We start from the raw sequence: 9,297 nt of genomic DNA, 5'->3' as shown, positions 1-9,297 counted from the left end.
AGTGTGTCTAGTTCTTCCGCTTCTAAGGAACCCAAGAAGCCCTTGTTCTTTCATTTCCAACTTTTTCTTCCCCTGGTAGGAGGAGCAGAGAAACAGCAACACAAAGCTCGGGCCCTTAACCCACTGGAGAAAGCCAGGCTCCTAGAATACCAAGAGGCATCGCGTCCCTAGATGTTGCCTCAAGACACTCCCATGGCACTCTACCTCCCCAGCACCAGGCCTACTTACTGAATATATCATTCCTGGGGCCTCAGCCAAGCTGAGGGGTAGAAGAGGGCGTGTGTTTCCAGGAATTCCCCACCCTCCCTGCTTCTTTAAGCCAGCCTCCAGCCTTTTCTGTATACCCCCTCACCACCAGGCCTGCCCATGGTGAAAGGTCAAGCACTGCTCCCCAACCCCAACCATTAACACACAGCCGCCCCCTCTCCTTCAGCTGCCCAGCCCTAACCTAACTTTGCAGCCCTGTTTTCTCTTCCATCCCCTCCTCTCACACCAAAGAAATATTTTGAGCTGAAATCATCTATTATAACCCCTTCACTTTGTAGATAAGGAAACTGAAACTCAGAGAAGTAACAAGATGACCAAAGCAAGAAAATTAGCAGGACCAAGGGTTCTGACCTCAAGCCCACTGATCTCATCCCAACACCTCACAGCTTCCTTCCACAAGATCTCTCCTTCCTTCTCTCCCATGCCCCAACCAGACTCCAACCCCACTAGATCATTCCTTTGGCTCTTTTTTTCTCAGAGGTCAGGGAGTTAAAGAAGGGAGTCCTTTATGCCTTGTGTTAAAAGAGGAGGCACAGAGAAATATCTTTTAGAGGAGAGAAAAACCTGCAGCCAGTCCCTACCCCAAAGTCCTCTGGAATTCTCCCCTCTCCTCCAGCTGCTTAGGGAGGGAGGGAGTGCTGGAAGGGGTGGAAATAGCCTAGAATCCCTGAGCCCCAGGGAAATAGAATAACCATTTGGAGGCTGGGCAACGGAAAGCTAAGGCACTGTGAAGCTCTGCTTCAAGAGCGAAACAAAAGGGGGCCCCAGCCTCACAGCTTCAAGGTCCCTAAGTGTAACTCAGGGGTTAGCTAGCTACTCCCCCTTCCATTTCCCAGCTCTTCCTTCCCCCTCTAAGGCATGGAAATCACTCACCTGCATAAGAAAGGGGAAAGAGGTAAACTTTCTCTGAATTCAGCTGGGAACTGCCTCTCTGGGAATTGCCTCACCTGTTCACACAGACTCCTCCTCCCAGAGGCTGCTGGGAATTGTAGTCTTCATTAGTCACCTAGTTCTTAAAAGACTAGAATTTAACGGACCCTGTGCTAGGATAGGAGATTCTTCTATTATCTCCTCAATAAATGGCTGTCCAGGATTTACTAAGAGACCTCCAAATATGGGGAATGCACTAGAAGAACACAGTGCAATGGGAAAACACTCAACACACAAAGAAAAAAAAAAAAACAAAAAGAAAACACACAAAGACCAAAAGAAAACAGTCTCTGCTATCAAGAAGTTTATAGTTTTTTTGTGAGGGGTGTGGGAGTTGGGAAAAGCAGGGGAAATATTATATACTTATGCATGTGAAATACATACAAAAAATATACAAGGTAATATTGAGGAAGAAGACATTAGTAATTGGGGGGGTGAGGAAAGGCCTTATATAGGAGGTGTTATCTGAGCAAGACTGAAGGAAATTTTATTTCTTGGGATAGCTAGGTGATACTTGTCACTCTTCTGCTTATAACTGATACAAAGATAGAAGGTAAAGGTTTTTAAAAAAAAGGCAGGGTGGAGGAGAGTCTCTGATTTCAAGGAGCCTAGTATGGTGCAATCAACCTGAAGGGCAGAACACAAAGGGTAAATACCTTTAAATGCAAAGCTGTGGATGTCTTTTCTGTACCTTACACACTAAGTCAATAAGTATATATTTTTTAATTCCTAGTATGTGCCAGGCACTGGGTTAATTACTGGAGATATAAAGAAGGGGTTTAAAAAAAACACCCAGTTTCTACTTTCAAGTTGCTCACAATCTATTTGGGGTAAAACATGAAAACAACTATGTAGAAAAGATATATATATATGTATATATATGTGTATGTATATATATGTGATAGATTAGAGCAGCGATGGGCAACCTTTTGAGTTTGGTGTGAGCATAACTTTGGTGGTGTGTCACTTCAAGAAAAAAACCATAATTTTGTGATATTTATAGTTTAAATAATAAAAATGCATAATTGTAATATATAACTGTATTTAATAAGCCAAAAGAGGTAAATTAATAAAGGTAGAATTGTCATCTATAGTGCACATCTATAGCGTCTACAATACACTACACAAATGTTTCATCCTCGGCATGCAGCCCCCCACTTCTCTGTATGCGGCCCCATGTGGCCGTGTGTCATTGAAAATGGCTACGTGTGTCATAGGTTTGCCATCACCAGATTAGAGCTAATTGTCAGAGAGGAGGCACTATCATATCATTAAAGGAGAGTAGGAAAAGTTTCTTGTAAAAGGTGGGATTTTAGCTGGGACTTAAAGGAAGCCAGGGAAGCTGAGAGGCAGAGATGAGGATGGAGAAAGCTACCAGATGGGGTCAGAGTCACAGAAAATGCCCAGAATCTGAAGATAGAGGGTCTAAGGTAGGATCAGGGGGTGATAGGAAGAGGGGCAAGATAAAAGAAGACTAGAAAGGTAGGAAAGAGACATGGTTATAAAGGGCTTTAAAAGCCAGAAGGGATTTTATATTTGATCCTGGGGGTAGAAAGTAACCAGTTGAATTTCTTGAGTAGGAGAGTGACATGGTGAAACCCATGATTTAGGAAAATCACTTTGATAACTGAGCTCCATCTCTAAACTCTTTGCCTTTGCTTTGAATGCACTTTCTCTTTACCTCTGATTCATAGGATCCATAATAATAATAACAATAACAATAATAATAATAATATTTATATAGCACTTACTATGTATCAGGTATTGTGCTAAGCACTTCACAAATGGTATGTCATCTGATCCTCACCACAACTCTGGGAGGTGGGTGCTATTATTATCCCCATTTTACAGATAAGGAAACCAAAGTTAATCTAGGTTCACAGAGCCAGGAAATGTCTAAGGCTAGATTTGAATCATCATCTCTGTCTCAGTCAGCAAATGGTTTTTTTTTTTTTTTTTTTTTTTAAAACCCTTGTACTTCGGTGTATTGTCTCATAGGTGGAAGATTGGTAAGGGTGGGCAATGGGGGTCAAGTGACTTGCCCAGGGTCACACAGCTGGGAAGTGGCTGAGGCCAGGTTTGAACCTAGGACCTCCTGTCTCCAGGCCTGACTCTCACTCCACTGAGCTACCCAGCTGCCCCTCAGTCAGCAAATGTTTTACAATTTTACAAATGTGCCAATTTTCTCAGCTCTAACAGAGGGCCATTATTTGGTAAAACTCCCAGAGCTACAGAGCCCTCTCTGGATGTATCCTGGAATAGCCTCACCATTCCTGGATGAACCCCTGCTCCCATTGACTTTGGGCATACCAGGGCTATGCTTGGGTATTTCTGAGCCTCTATCAGTCCTTGTGAGCCAGCCTAGCCCAATCTACCTAAGGGTCCAGTGATTGCAACTCAAATCTGTAATCCTGAGTTTTCTGGTGGTCCCTCTCCATGGCCAAGTCCATGCTCAAGTCCCTCTGAACTGCCCTGACATATTCTCATTTCTGTTTTCAATATGTTGCTAAAGGTGCAGCTAGTAGCACTAGAAGAACTCAGATTCAAAACTGGCCTCAGATACTTCCTAGCTATGTCATGCCTTGGGCAAGTCACCTAACCCCTATTTGAATAGCCCTTGCCATTCTCTCCTACTAGGAGTCAGGATATTTTTAAATGATGTTCCTTACTAGTTTATGGAATCACAGGATTCAAAGCTAGCAGAGATCATATATTTTCTAAATAAGGAAACTGAAACCTAGAGAGATTCCAGTGACTTGCCCAAGGTCAAGTTCTCTGAATCTTCTTTTTCTTCTCTTTTTCAGCATATCTAAAACTCCATAGCTTTGGGAAATAGAGACAATTATAGAAAAGAATAAATTTATGGATTCTGAGTCATAGAGTCTAACCCAGACCTGAGTAGGAATCCAGTCTCTGACATCTCAAATAAAAGGTCATCCAGGGCACTCCTGAAGATGCCTGAAGAAACCACCCTAAACACCCTAAACTGTCAGTCTACAGTCTATATGGTATCTATGTCCCAAATCTATCACTAATCTACCACTGTGGTTCTTGGAAAGGGAGTTATTTCCACAGTTTTAAAAATGGGGTTAAGAAGTCTAACCCCCTCAACAACCTCTCATGGTTTTGACAACCCTTTCTGTCAAACACTATTATAAAGCATCTTGCCACACCATGGACTTGGATATATGGCTTATCAAACCAGGTTCCTCTTGGGCATAAGTAGAAAATATATCTTTCCAACCAAAGGACCTGTGATAAAGATGTTTTCCTTGCATCTACAGATGGTGGCACATTAGGCCATTAGACCTGAAGTCATCAAAAAGTTCTGAGTTCAAATCCTCCCCCAGATACTTACTAGTCATATAGGCAAGCCACTTAATGCTCTATTTGTCTCAATTTTTTTAATTGTAAAATGAAGATAACAATAGCACCTACTTTTTGAGTTATTCTGAGGGTATTTGTAAAGCATGTGCTTGGCACTTACAAGACATTTAATAAATGCTCGTTATCTATTTATATTATTATATTATAAAAAGGGGTCTAGCTGTTGTTCTTATTGGCCCCAAAGAACAGAATTAGGAGTAACAAATGGGTAGAAGCTTGTTATTGTTGTTCGTTTATATCATGACCTCATTTGGAGTTTTCTTGGCAAAGAATTTGGAGTGGTTTGCCATTTCCTTCTCTAGTTCATTTTTACAGATGAGGAAACTGAGGCAAGCAGAGTTAAGTGATTTGACCAGGATCATACAACTAGTAAGTGTCTGAGGCCATATTTGAACTGGGGAAGATGAGTTTTTCTAACTCTAGGCCCAGCACTTTATCCACTGTGCCAGCTAGTTGCCCGGGGAAGGAGTTACAAAAAGAAAATTCAGCCTTGATATTAGGGAACTTTTCCTAACAATTAGAGCTATGCAAATCTGGAATGAGGTATTTTGGCTTCCCCTCATGGGAGGTCTTTAAGCAAAAGGATCTATCTTTCTCATAGAGTATTGTTCACTCTGATTTGGTATAGATAGCCTTTGAGATCCTTTTCAACTCTGAAATTCTCTAATTTTGTAAAGTGTTTGTGGGCAATTTCTCTGTGCCAAGCGCTATGCCAGGTCTAGTAGAGATACAGAAAAAGTATGACAAGATCCCTCTGTCCTCAGGGTACTTATATTTGCTTAAGAGACAAACTGCAAATATGGCCTTTATTTCAGGCTTGTCATCAAGCGTAAAAGTCCTGAAGAAGAGAACAATGAATTTGGCCTCAGAAGACCTGAGTTCAACAGCTTGTTTTCCCTTATAAGATAACTGAGTCATATAGCCAGGAAGGTACTTATCAAAGGTTACAGCAAGTGGTTAATCTTGGATTGGAAGTCATATCTCTCCATTTGGGGACTTTATACAGCCTGGTAGTAAAATGGGCATACATACATCACAGTATGCAGACAGAAACCAGGTCATTGCTCTGGAGCAGCCTCCCCTTTAAAACATCCAGGTTTCTTTGCCTTCACTAGAGGAAGTCCCACAGTTTAGGATCATAACCCCAGAATGGTTATGATAGCCCAAAAGAATAGTCTAAAGAATGTGAACTCCTTAGGGGAAGAGTCTTTTACATTTTTGTCATTTTATCCCTAGGACTAGCACTGTGTCTTTCACAAAAGACATTTAATAAAAACTTTAATTGAATTAAATGGAGGAGTGGGAAATAAAGTTGACTAGGTAGGGCGAGGCCAAATCACAGAGGGATCTTAGATTGATACAGTTGTCCATGTGGAGTCACTGACCATTATGGAATAGTTTAGGAATATGGTAAAGACAAAGAGAGATCTCTTAGCATCCACTGTGTGTAGAAGAGATTTTGACAGGGAAAATATTAGAGACAGGGAGACTTGTTAGGAAGTCAACTGTAATCAGCGATAACGGTAGATCAGGGCATGAGGAGATAATGACTTGAACAAGGATTGGCAAGGATGGAAAGGAAGGGACACATATGTGAGAGAAACTTATGAGGAAGAAAATTAAATAGTAATGGAGCCATGGAATGAAAAGGAAGGATCTAAGATATCCTTGTTTCTGGTTTGGGGACTGGAAGAATGATGGTGCCATTGATGGAAATGGAAGCTATTTGAAAAATATTGTCAAATAATTATTTTTAAGAAGTAAAAAGTAGTAGGCATTGTTGTTATCAACACTTTCCAGGTGCCTCACTGGTTAGTGTTTGTGGATAAGAAAAACTGCAGTTCTTACTCATCCCCCTTAGTTGGAAACTGTTGAAAAAAAAAATATTTTCCAGTTGATCTCTCAAGCAACAGTTTTCATCCTGGGGTGTATGAACTTGCATGTATGCATATATACATACATACAAACAAATATATATACATGTATATTATATATACAGATAACTATATTTCAATACAATTGCTTCCTTTCATAATTCTATATATTTTATTTTATGCATTTAAAAATATTACTCTGAGAAGAGGTTCATAGGCTTCAACAGTCTATAAATAGATCTATGACACACACAAAAACAGTTAAGAACACAAGTCTACTCTAGAAGTACTCTCAGAGATCAATGCTTCCTTTACCCAGGGCCCCCAAGGTAAAAGCTAGATATCAGTATGCAGTATGGAATTATGTAAAAAAGGTGACTAAATTTTCCCTACCCTTTGACAAAGAGTACTCAATTCAAGCAAGCAATTTGTTATAGATTATACATGGTACATATGCAAAACTTATTTCTGTATTATCCATGTACGCCTGTCATTTGTACAAAAATACACAAAATTGATTCTAAAACAGGTCAGGATTTAAAAAAAATACTAAATAGTACTGGCAAAACGACCCATCTGTCAGGAGGTATATTATATGCATTATCATTGTTCTTTCCTTGAAATCATGTTTGGTCATGGGCTGGTGATTTAAATGTATATAACTTTGACTTAATCAGTTCAATATCTCTGAGCCTCAGGGGCAATGAGGTGGCTCCGTGGACAGACCACCAAGTCTGGAGTCAGGAAGATGTGGGTGTCAAATCTGACTTCAGACACTCCTGACTGTGTGACCCTGGGCAAGTCACTTAACCCCAACTACCTAGCCCTTGCTCAGAAAGTAAGATTTAAAAAATAAAATAAAATTAACAAATATATACCTTTGGGTCTGTAGTATACAGAATTGGGGATATAGTTTTTTCTAGCTTTGGCTGAGTTCCAAAAAGCTGTTAGAGGTTTTAGAATCTTGAGGAGGGGCAGTTGACTGGATCTTCCGTGAAGGGAGGAAGTCAATGAGCGAGCTCTTAGATTATCTAGCTTCAATATTGAAATTTAGCCTAGCATTGATATATTTACTTAAGAAATTATTATTTTAGATAGATCCTTTATATCTTCCTTTCCTAATACCACCCTGCCTTCCCTCCCTTACCTTAGTGGCTGTGGAGTTTATAAGGAGAGAAATTAGAGAGGAGCTAAATCTGTGAAGAGTTATCTAATTGATAGCATTATTTATACTTTAATCAAATCACCTTTATTCCCTTTAGATAGCATTTTGTAAAACTGAGTAAGGCAAGTCCTTGCTCAGATTCCATCTTTATTTCCCTTCCCCCACCTAAGGTTCCTGAGATAACTGATAGGGCTTTCCTTTAATCCACCTTCCTAACCAACATCCTTCAAACAAATAAACCCTTTTGTGTTTCAATAGTTCTATTTAGTGTAATTTGTCAGTTAGTTATCAAGAGGGAGAAGAGGGAAAGAGACAACATACTCTGGGCTCAGAGGGTAGCTGAGGCATCCAGCTTGAAGGAAGGTGTTACTTCAAAATAGGTCCCTTCCTGTGAAATTAACTAAAGCCTGTTTGTTAATTTCAGTCTAGTCTATTTCCCTCAGCTTGTGTTTGAGTCTAAGTCCCAGTCTGTAAGCCTGCTGTGTTAGCCTGTTTAGTTTAACTTCTTTCTCCCAAGAAGATCTCTGTTTCCCTTCTGTGTTATACTCCTGACTTCAGTCCTATTATACCCTGAATCTCCTTTAATACCAGCCTACCTGTAGCCTAGTTTATCCACTTACCAAGTCTCCAACATCCTCCTTTCAATTCCCTTATCCCAAACACCTTTCCTCAAATTACCCTATAACAGGTCTCAATTTCCTCACTGGTAAAATGAGGAAAAATTGGGCTAATTAGGTTTTCTTAACCTGGGATTTCAATGGGTCTATGAACTTGGATGGGGGAAAAAAAAATACACATCTTTCTTTTCACTAGCTTTTGGCTTCCTTTGTAATTCTATAAATGTATGCATTTTAAAACATAATTCTGAGAAGGCTTTGCCAGTCTGCCAAAGGGATCCGTATGGCACATAGAAGGTTAAGAATGGATGGATTAGATGATCTCTGAGGCTCCTTCCAGCTTTGAGCCTCTGAAAATTAACCTTTCTTTATCTTTTATTTTATATAAATAATGCACAACCCCTCTTGCCCCTAGCAGTCTTCCTCTTTTTCCCTGTTCTCTCCCACCTTACCTGTTCTTCTACCTCACTGCTTTAGGGCAGAATTCGCCTCACTCACTTGTTCATCAGAGGAAATGAAGAGTTAGAGCTCACCACTCTTCACTAATTTCTGTTCACTCTCTCTGCCTGGGTTTAGCTACAGAGGAAACTAGAGAGGGAGGGTGGGGGAGGGGGGTGCTGTGGGAAGAGACAGGCTTGGGGCCCAGGGGCAAGTTGTTCCTGTCACGTGATGCTCTCCTGTTTCCCTCCCCACCCTCACCTTCCCCCCCACCCCTCAGCTTACTATCAATTCAGTTGAGTAAGACAGACTTCCATCATCACCAAAGAGAGAGGCACTGCATCAGGCTGTACCCGAGGAACACAACAAATGCTGTGAGTAGGAGGACTCAGGAAGGGAATCAGAAGGGAGCTTTAGAGCAGAGACTATTCAGAGGAAATTATGGGGTAGGAAAAATGGGAAATTGGGGACCCCCAGCATGGTCAGATGGAGGAAGTCTCTTACCTTTGATCTGGGGGCAAAGAAATCCACCATACTCCATTAACTCATCTCAAGATCTTTTCTGTGGCAAGAAGGAAATAAACTTTCTGCAGGCAGAAGTAAAGGATCTGGGGGAGGG

This window comes from Gracilinanus agilis, chromosome 4 (genome assembly GCF_016433145.1).
Source record: "Gracilinanus agilis isolate LMUSP501 chromosome 4, AgileGrace, whole genome shotgun sequence".
Classification (NCBI taxonomy): Eukaryota; Metazoa; Chordata; class Mammalia; order Didelphimorphia; family Didelphidae; genus Gracilinanus; species Gracilinanus agilis.
This window is presented reverse-complemented; position numbering follows the sequence as displayed.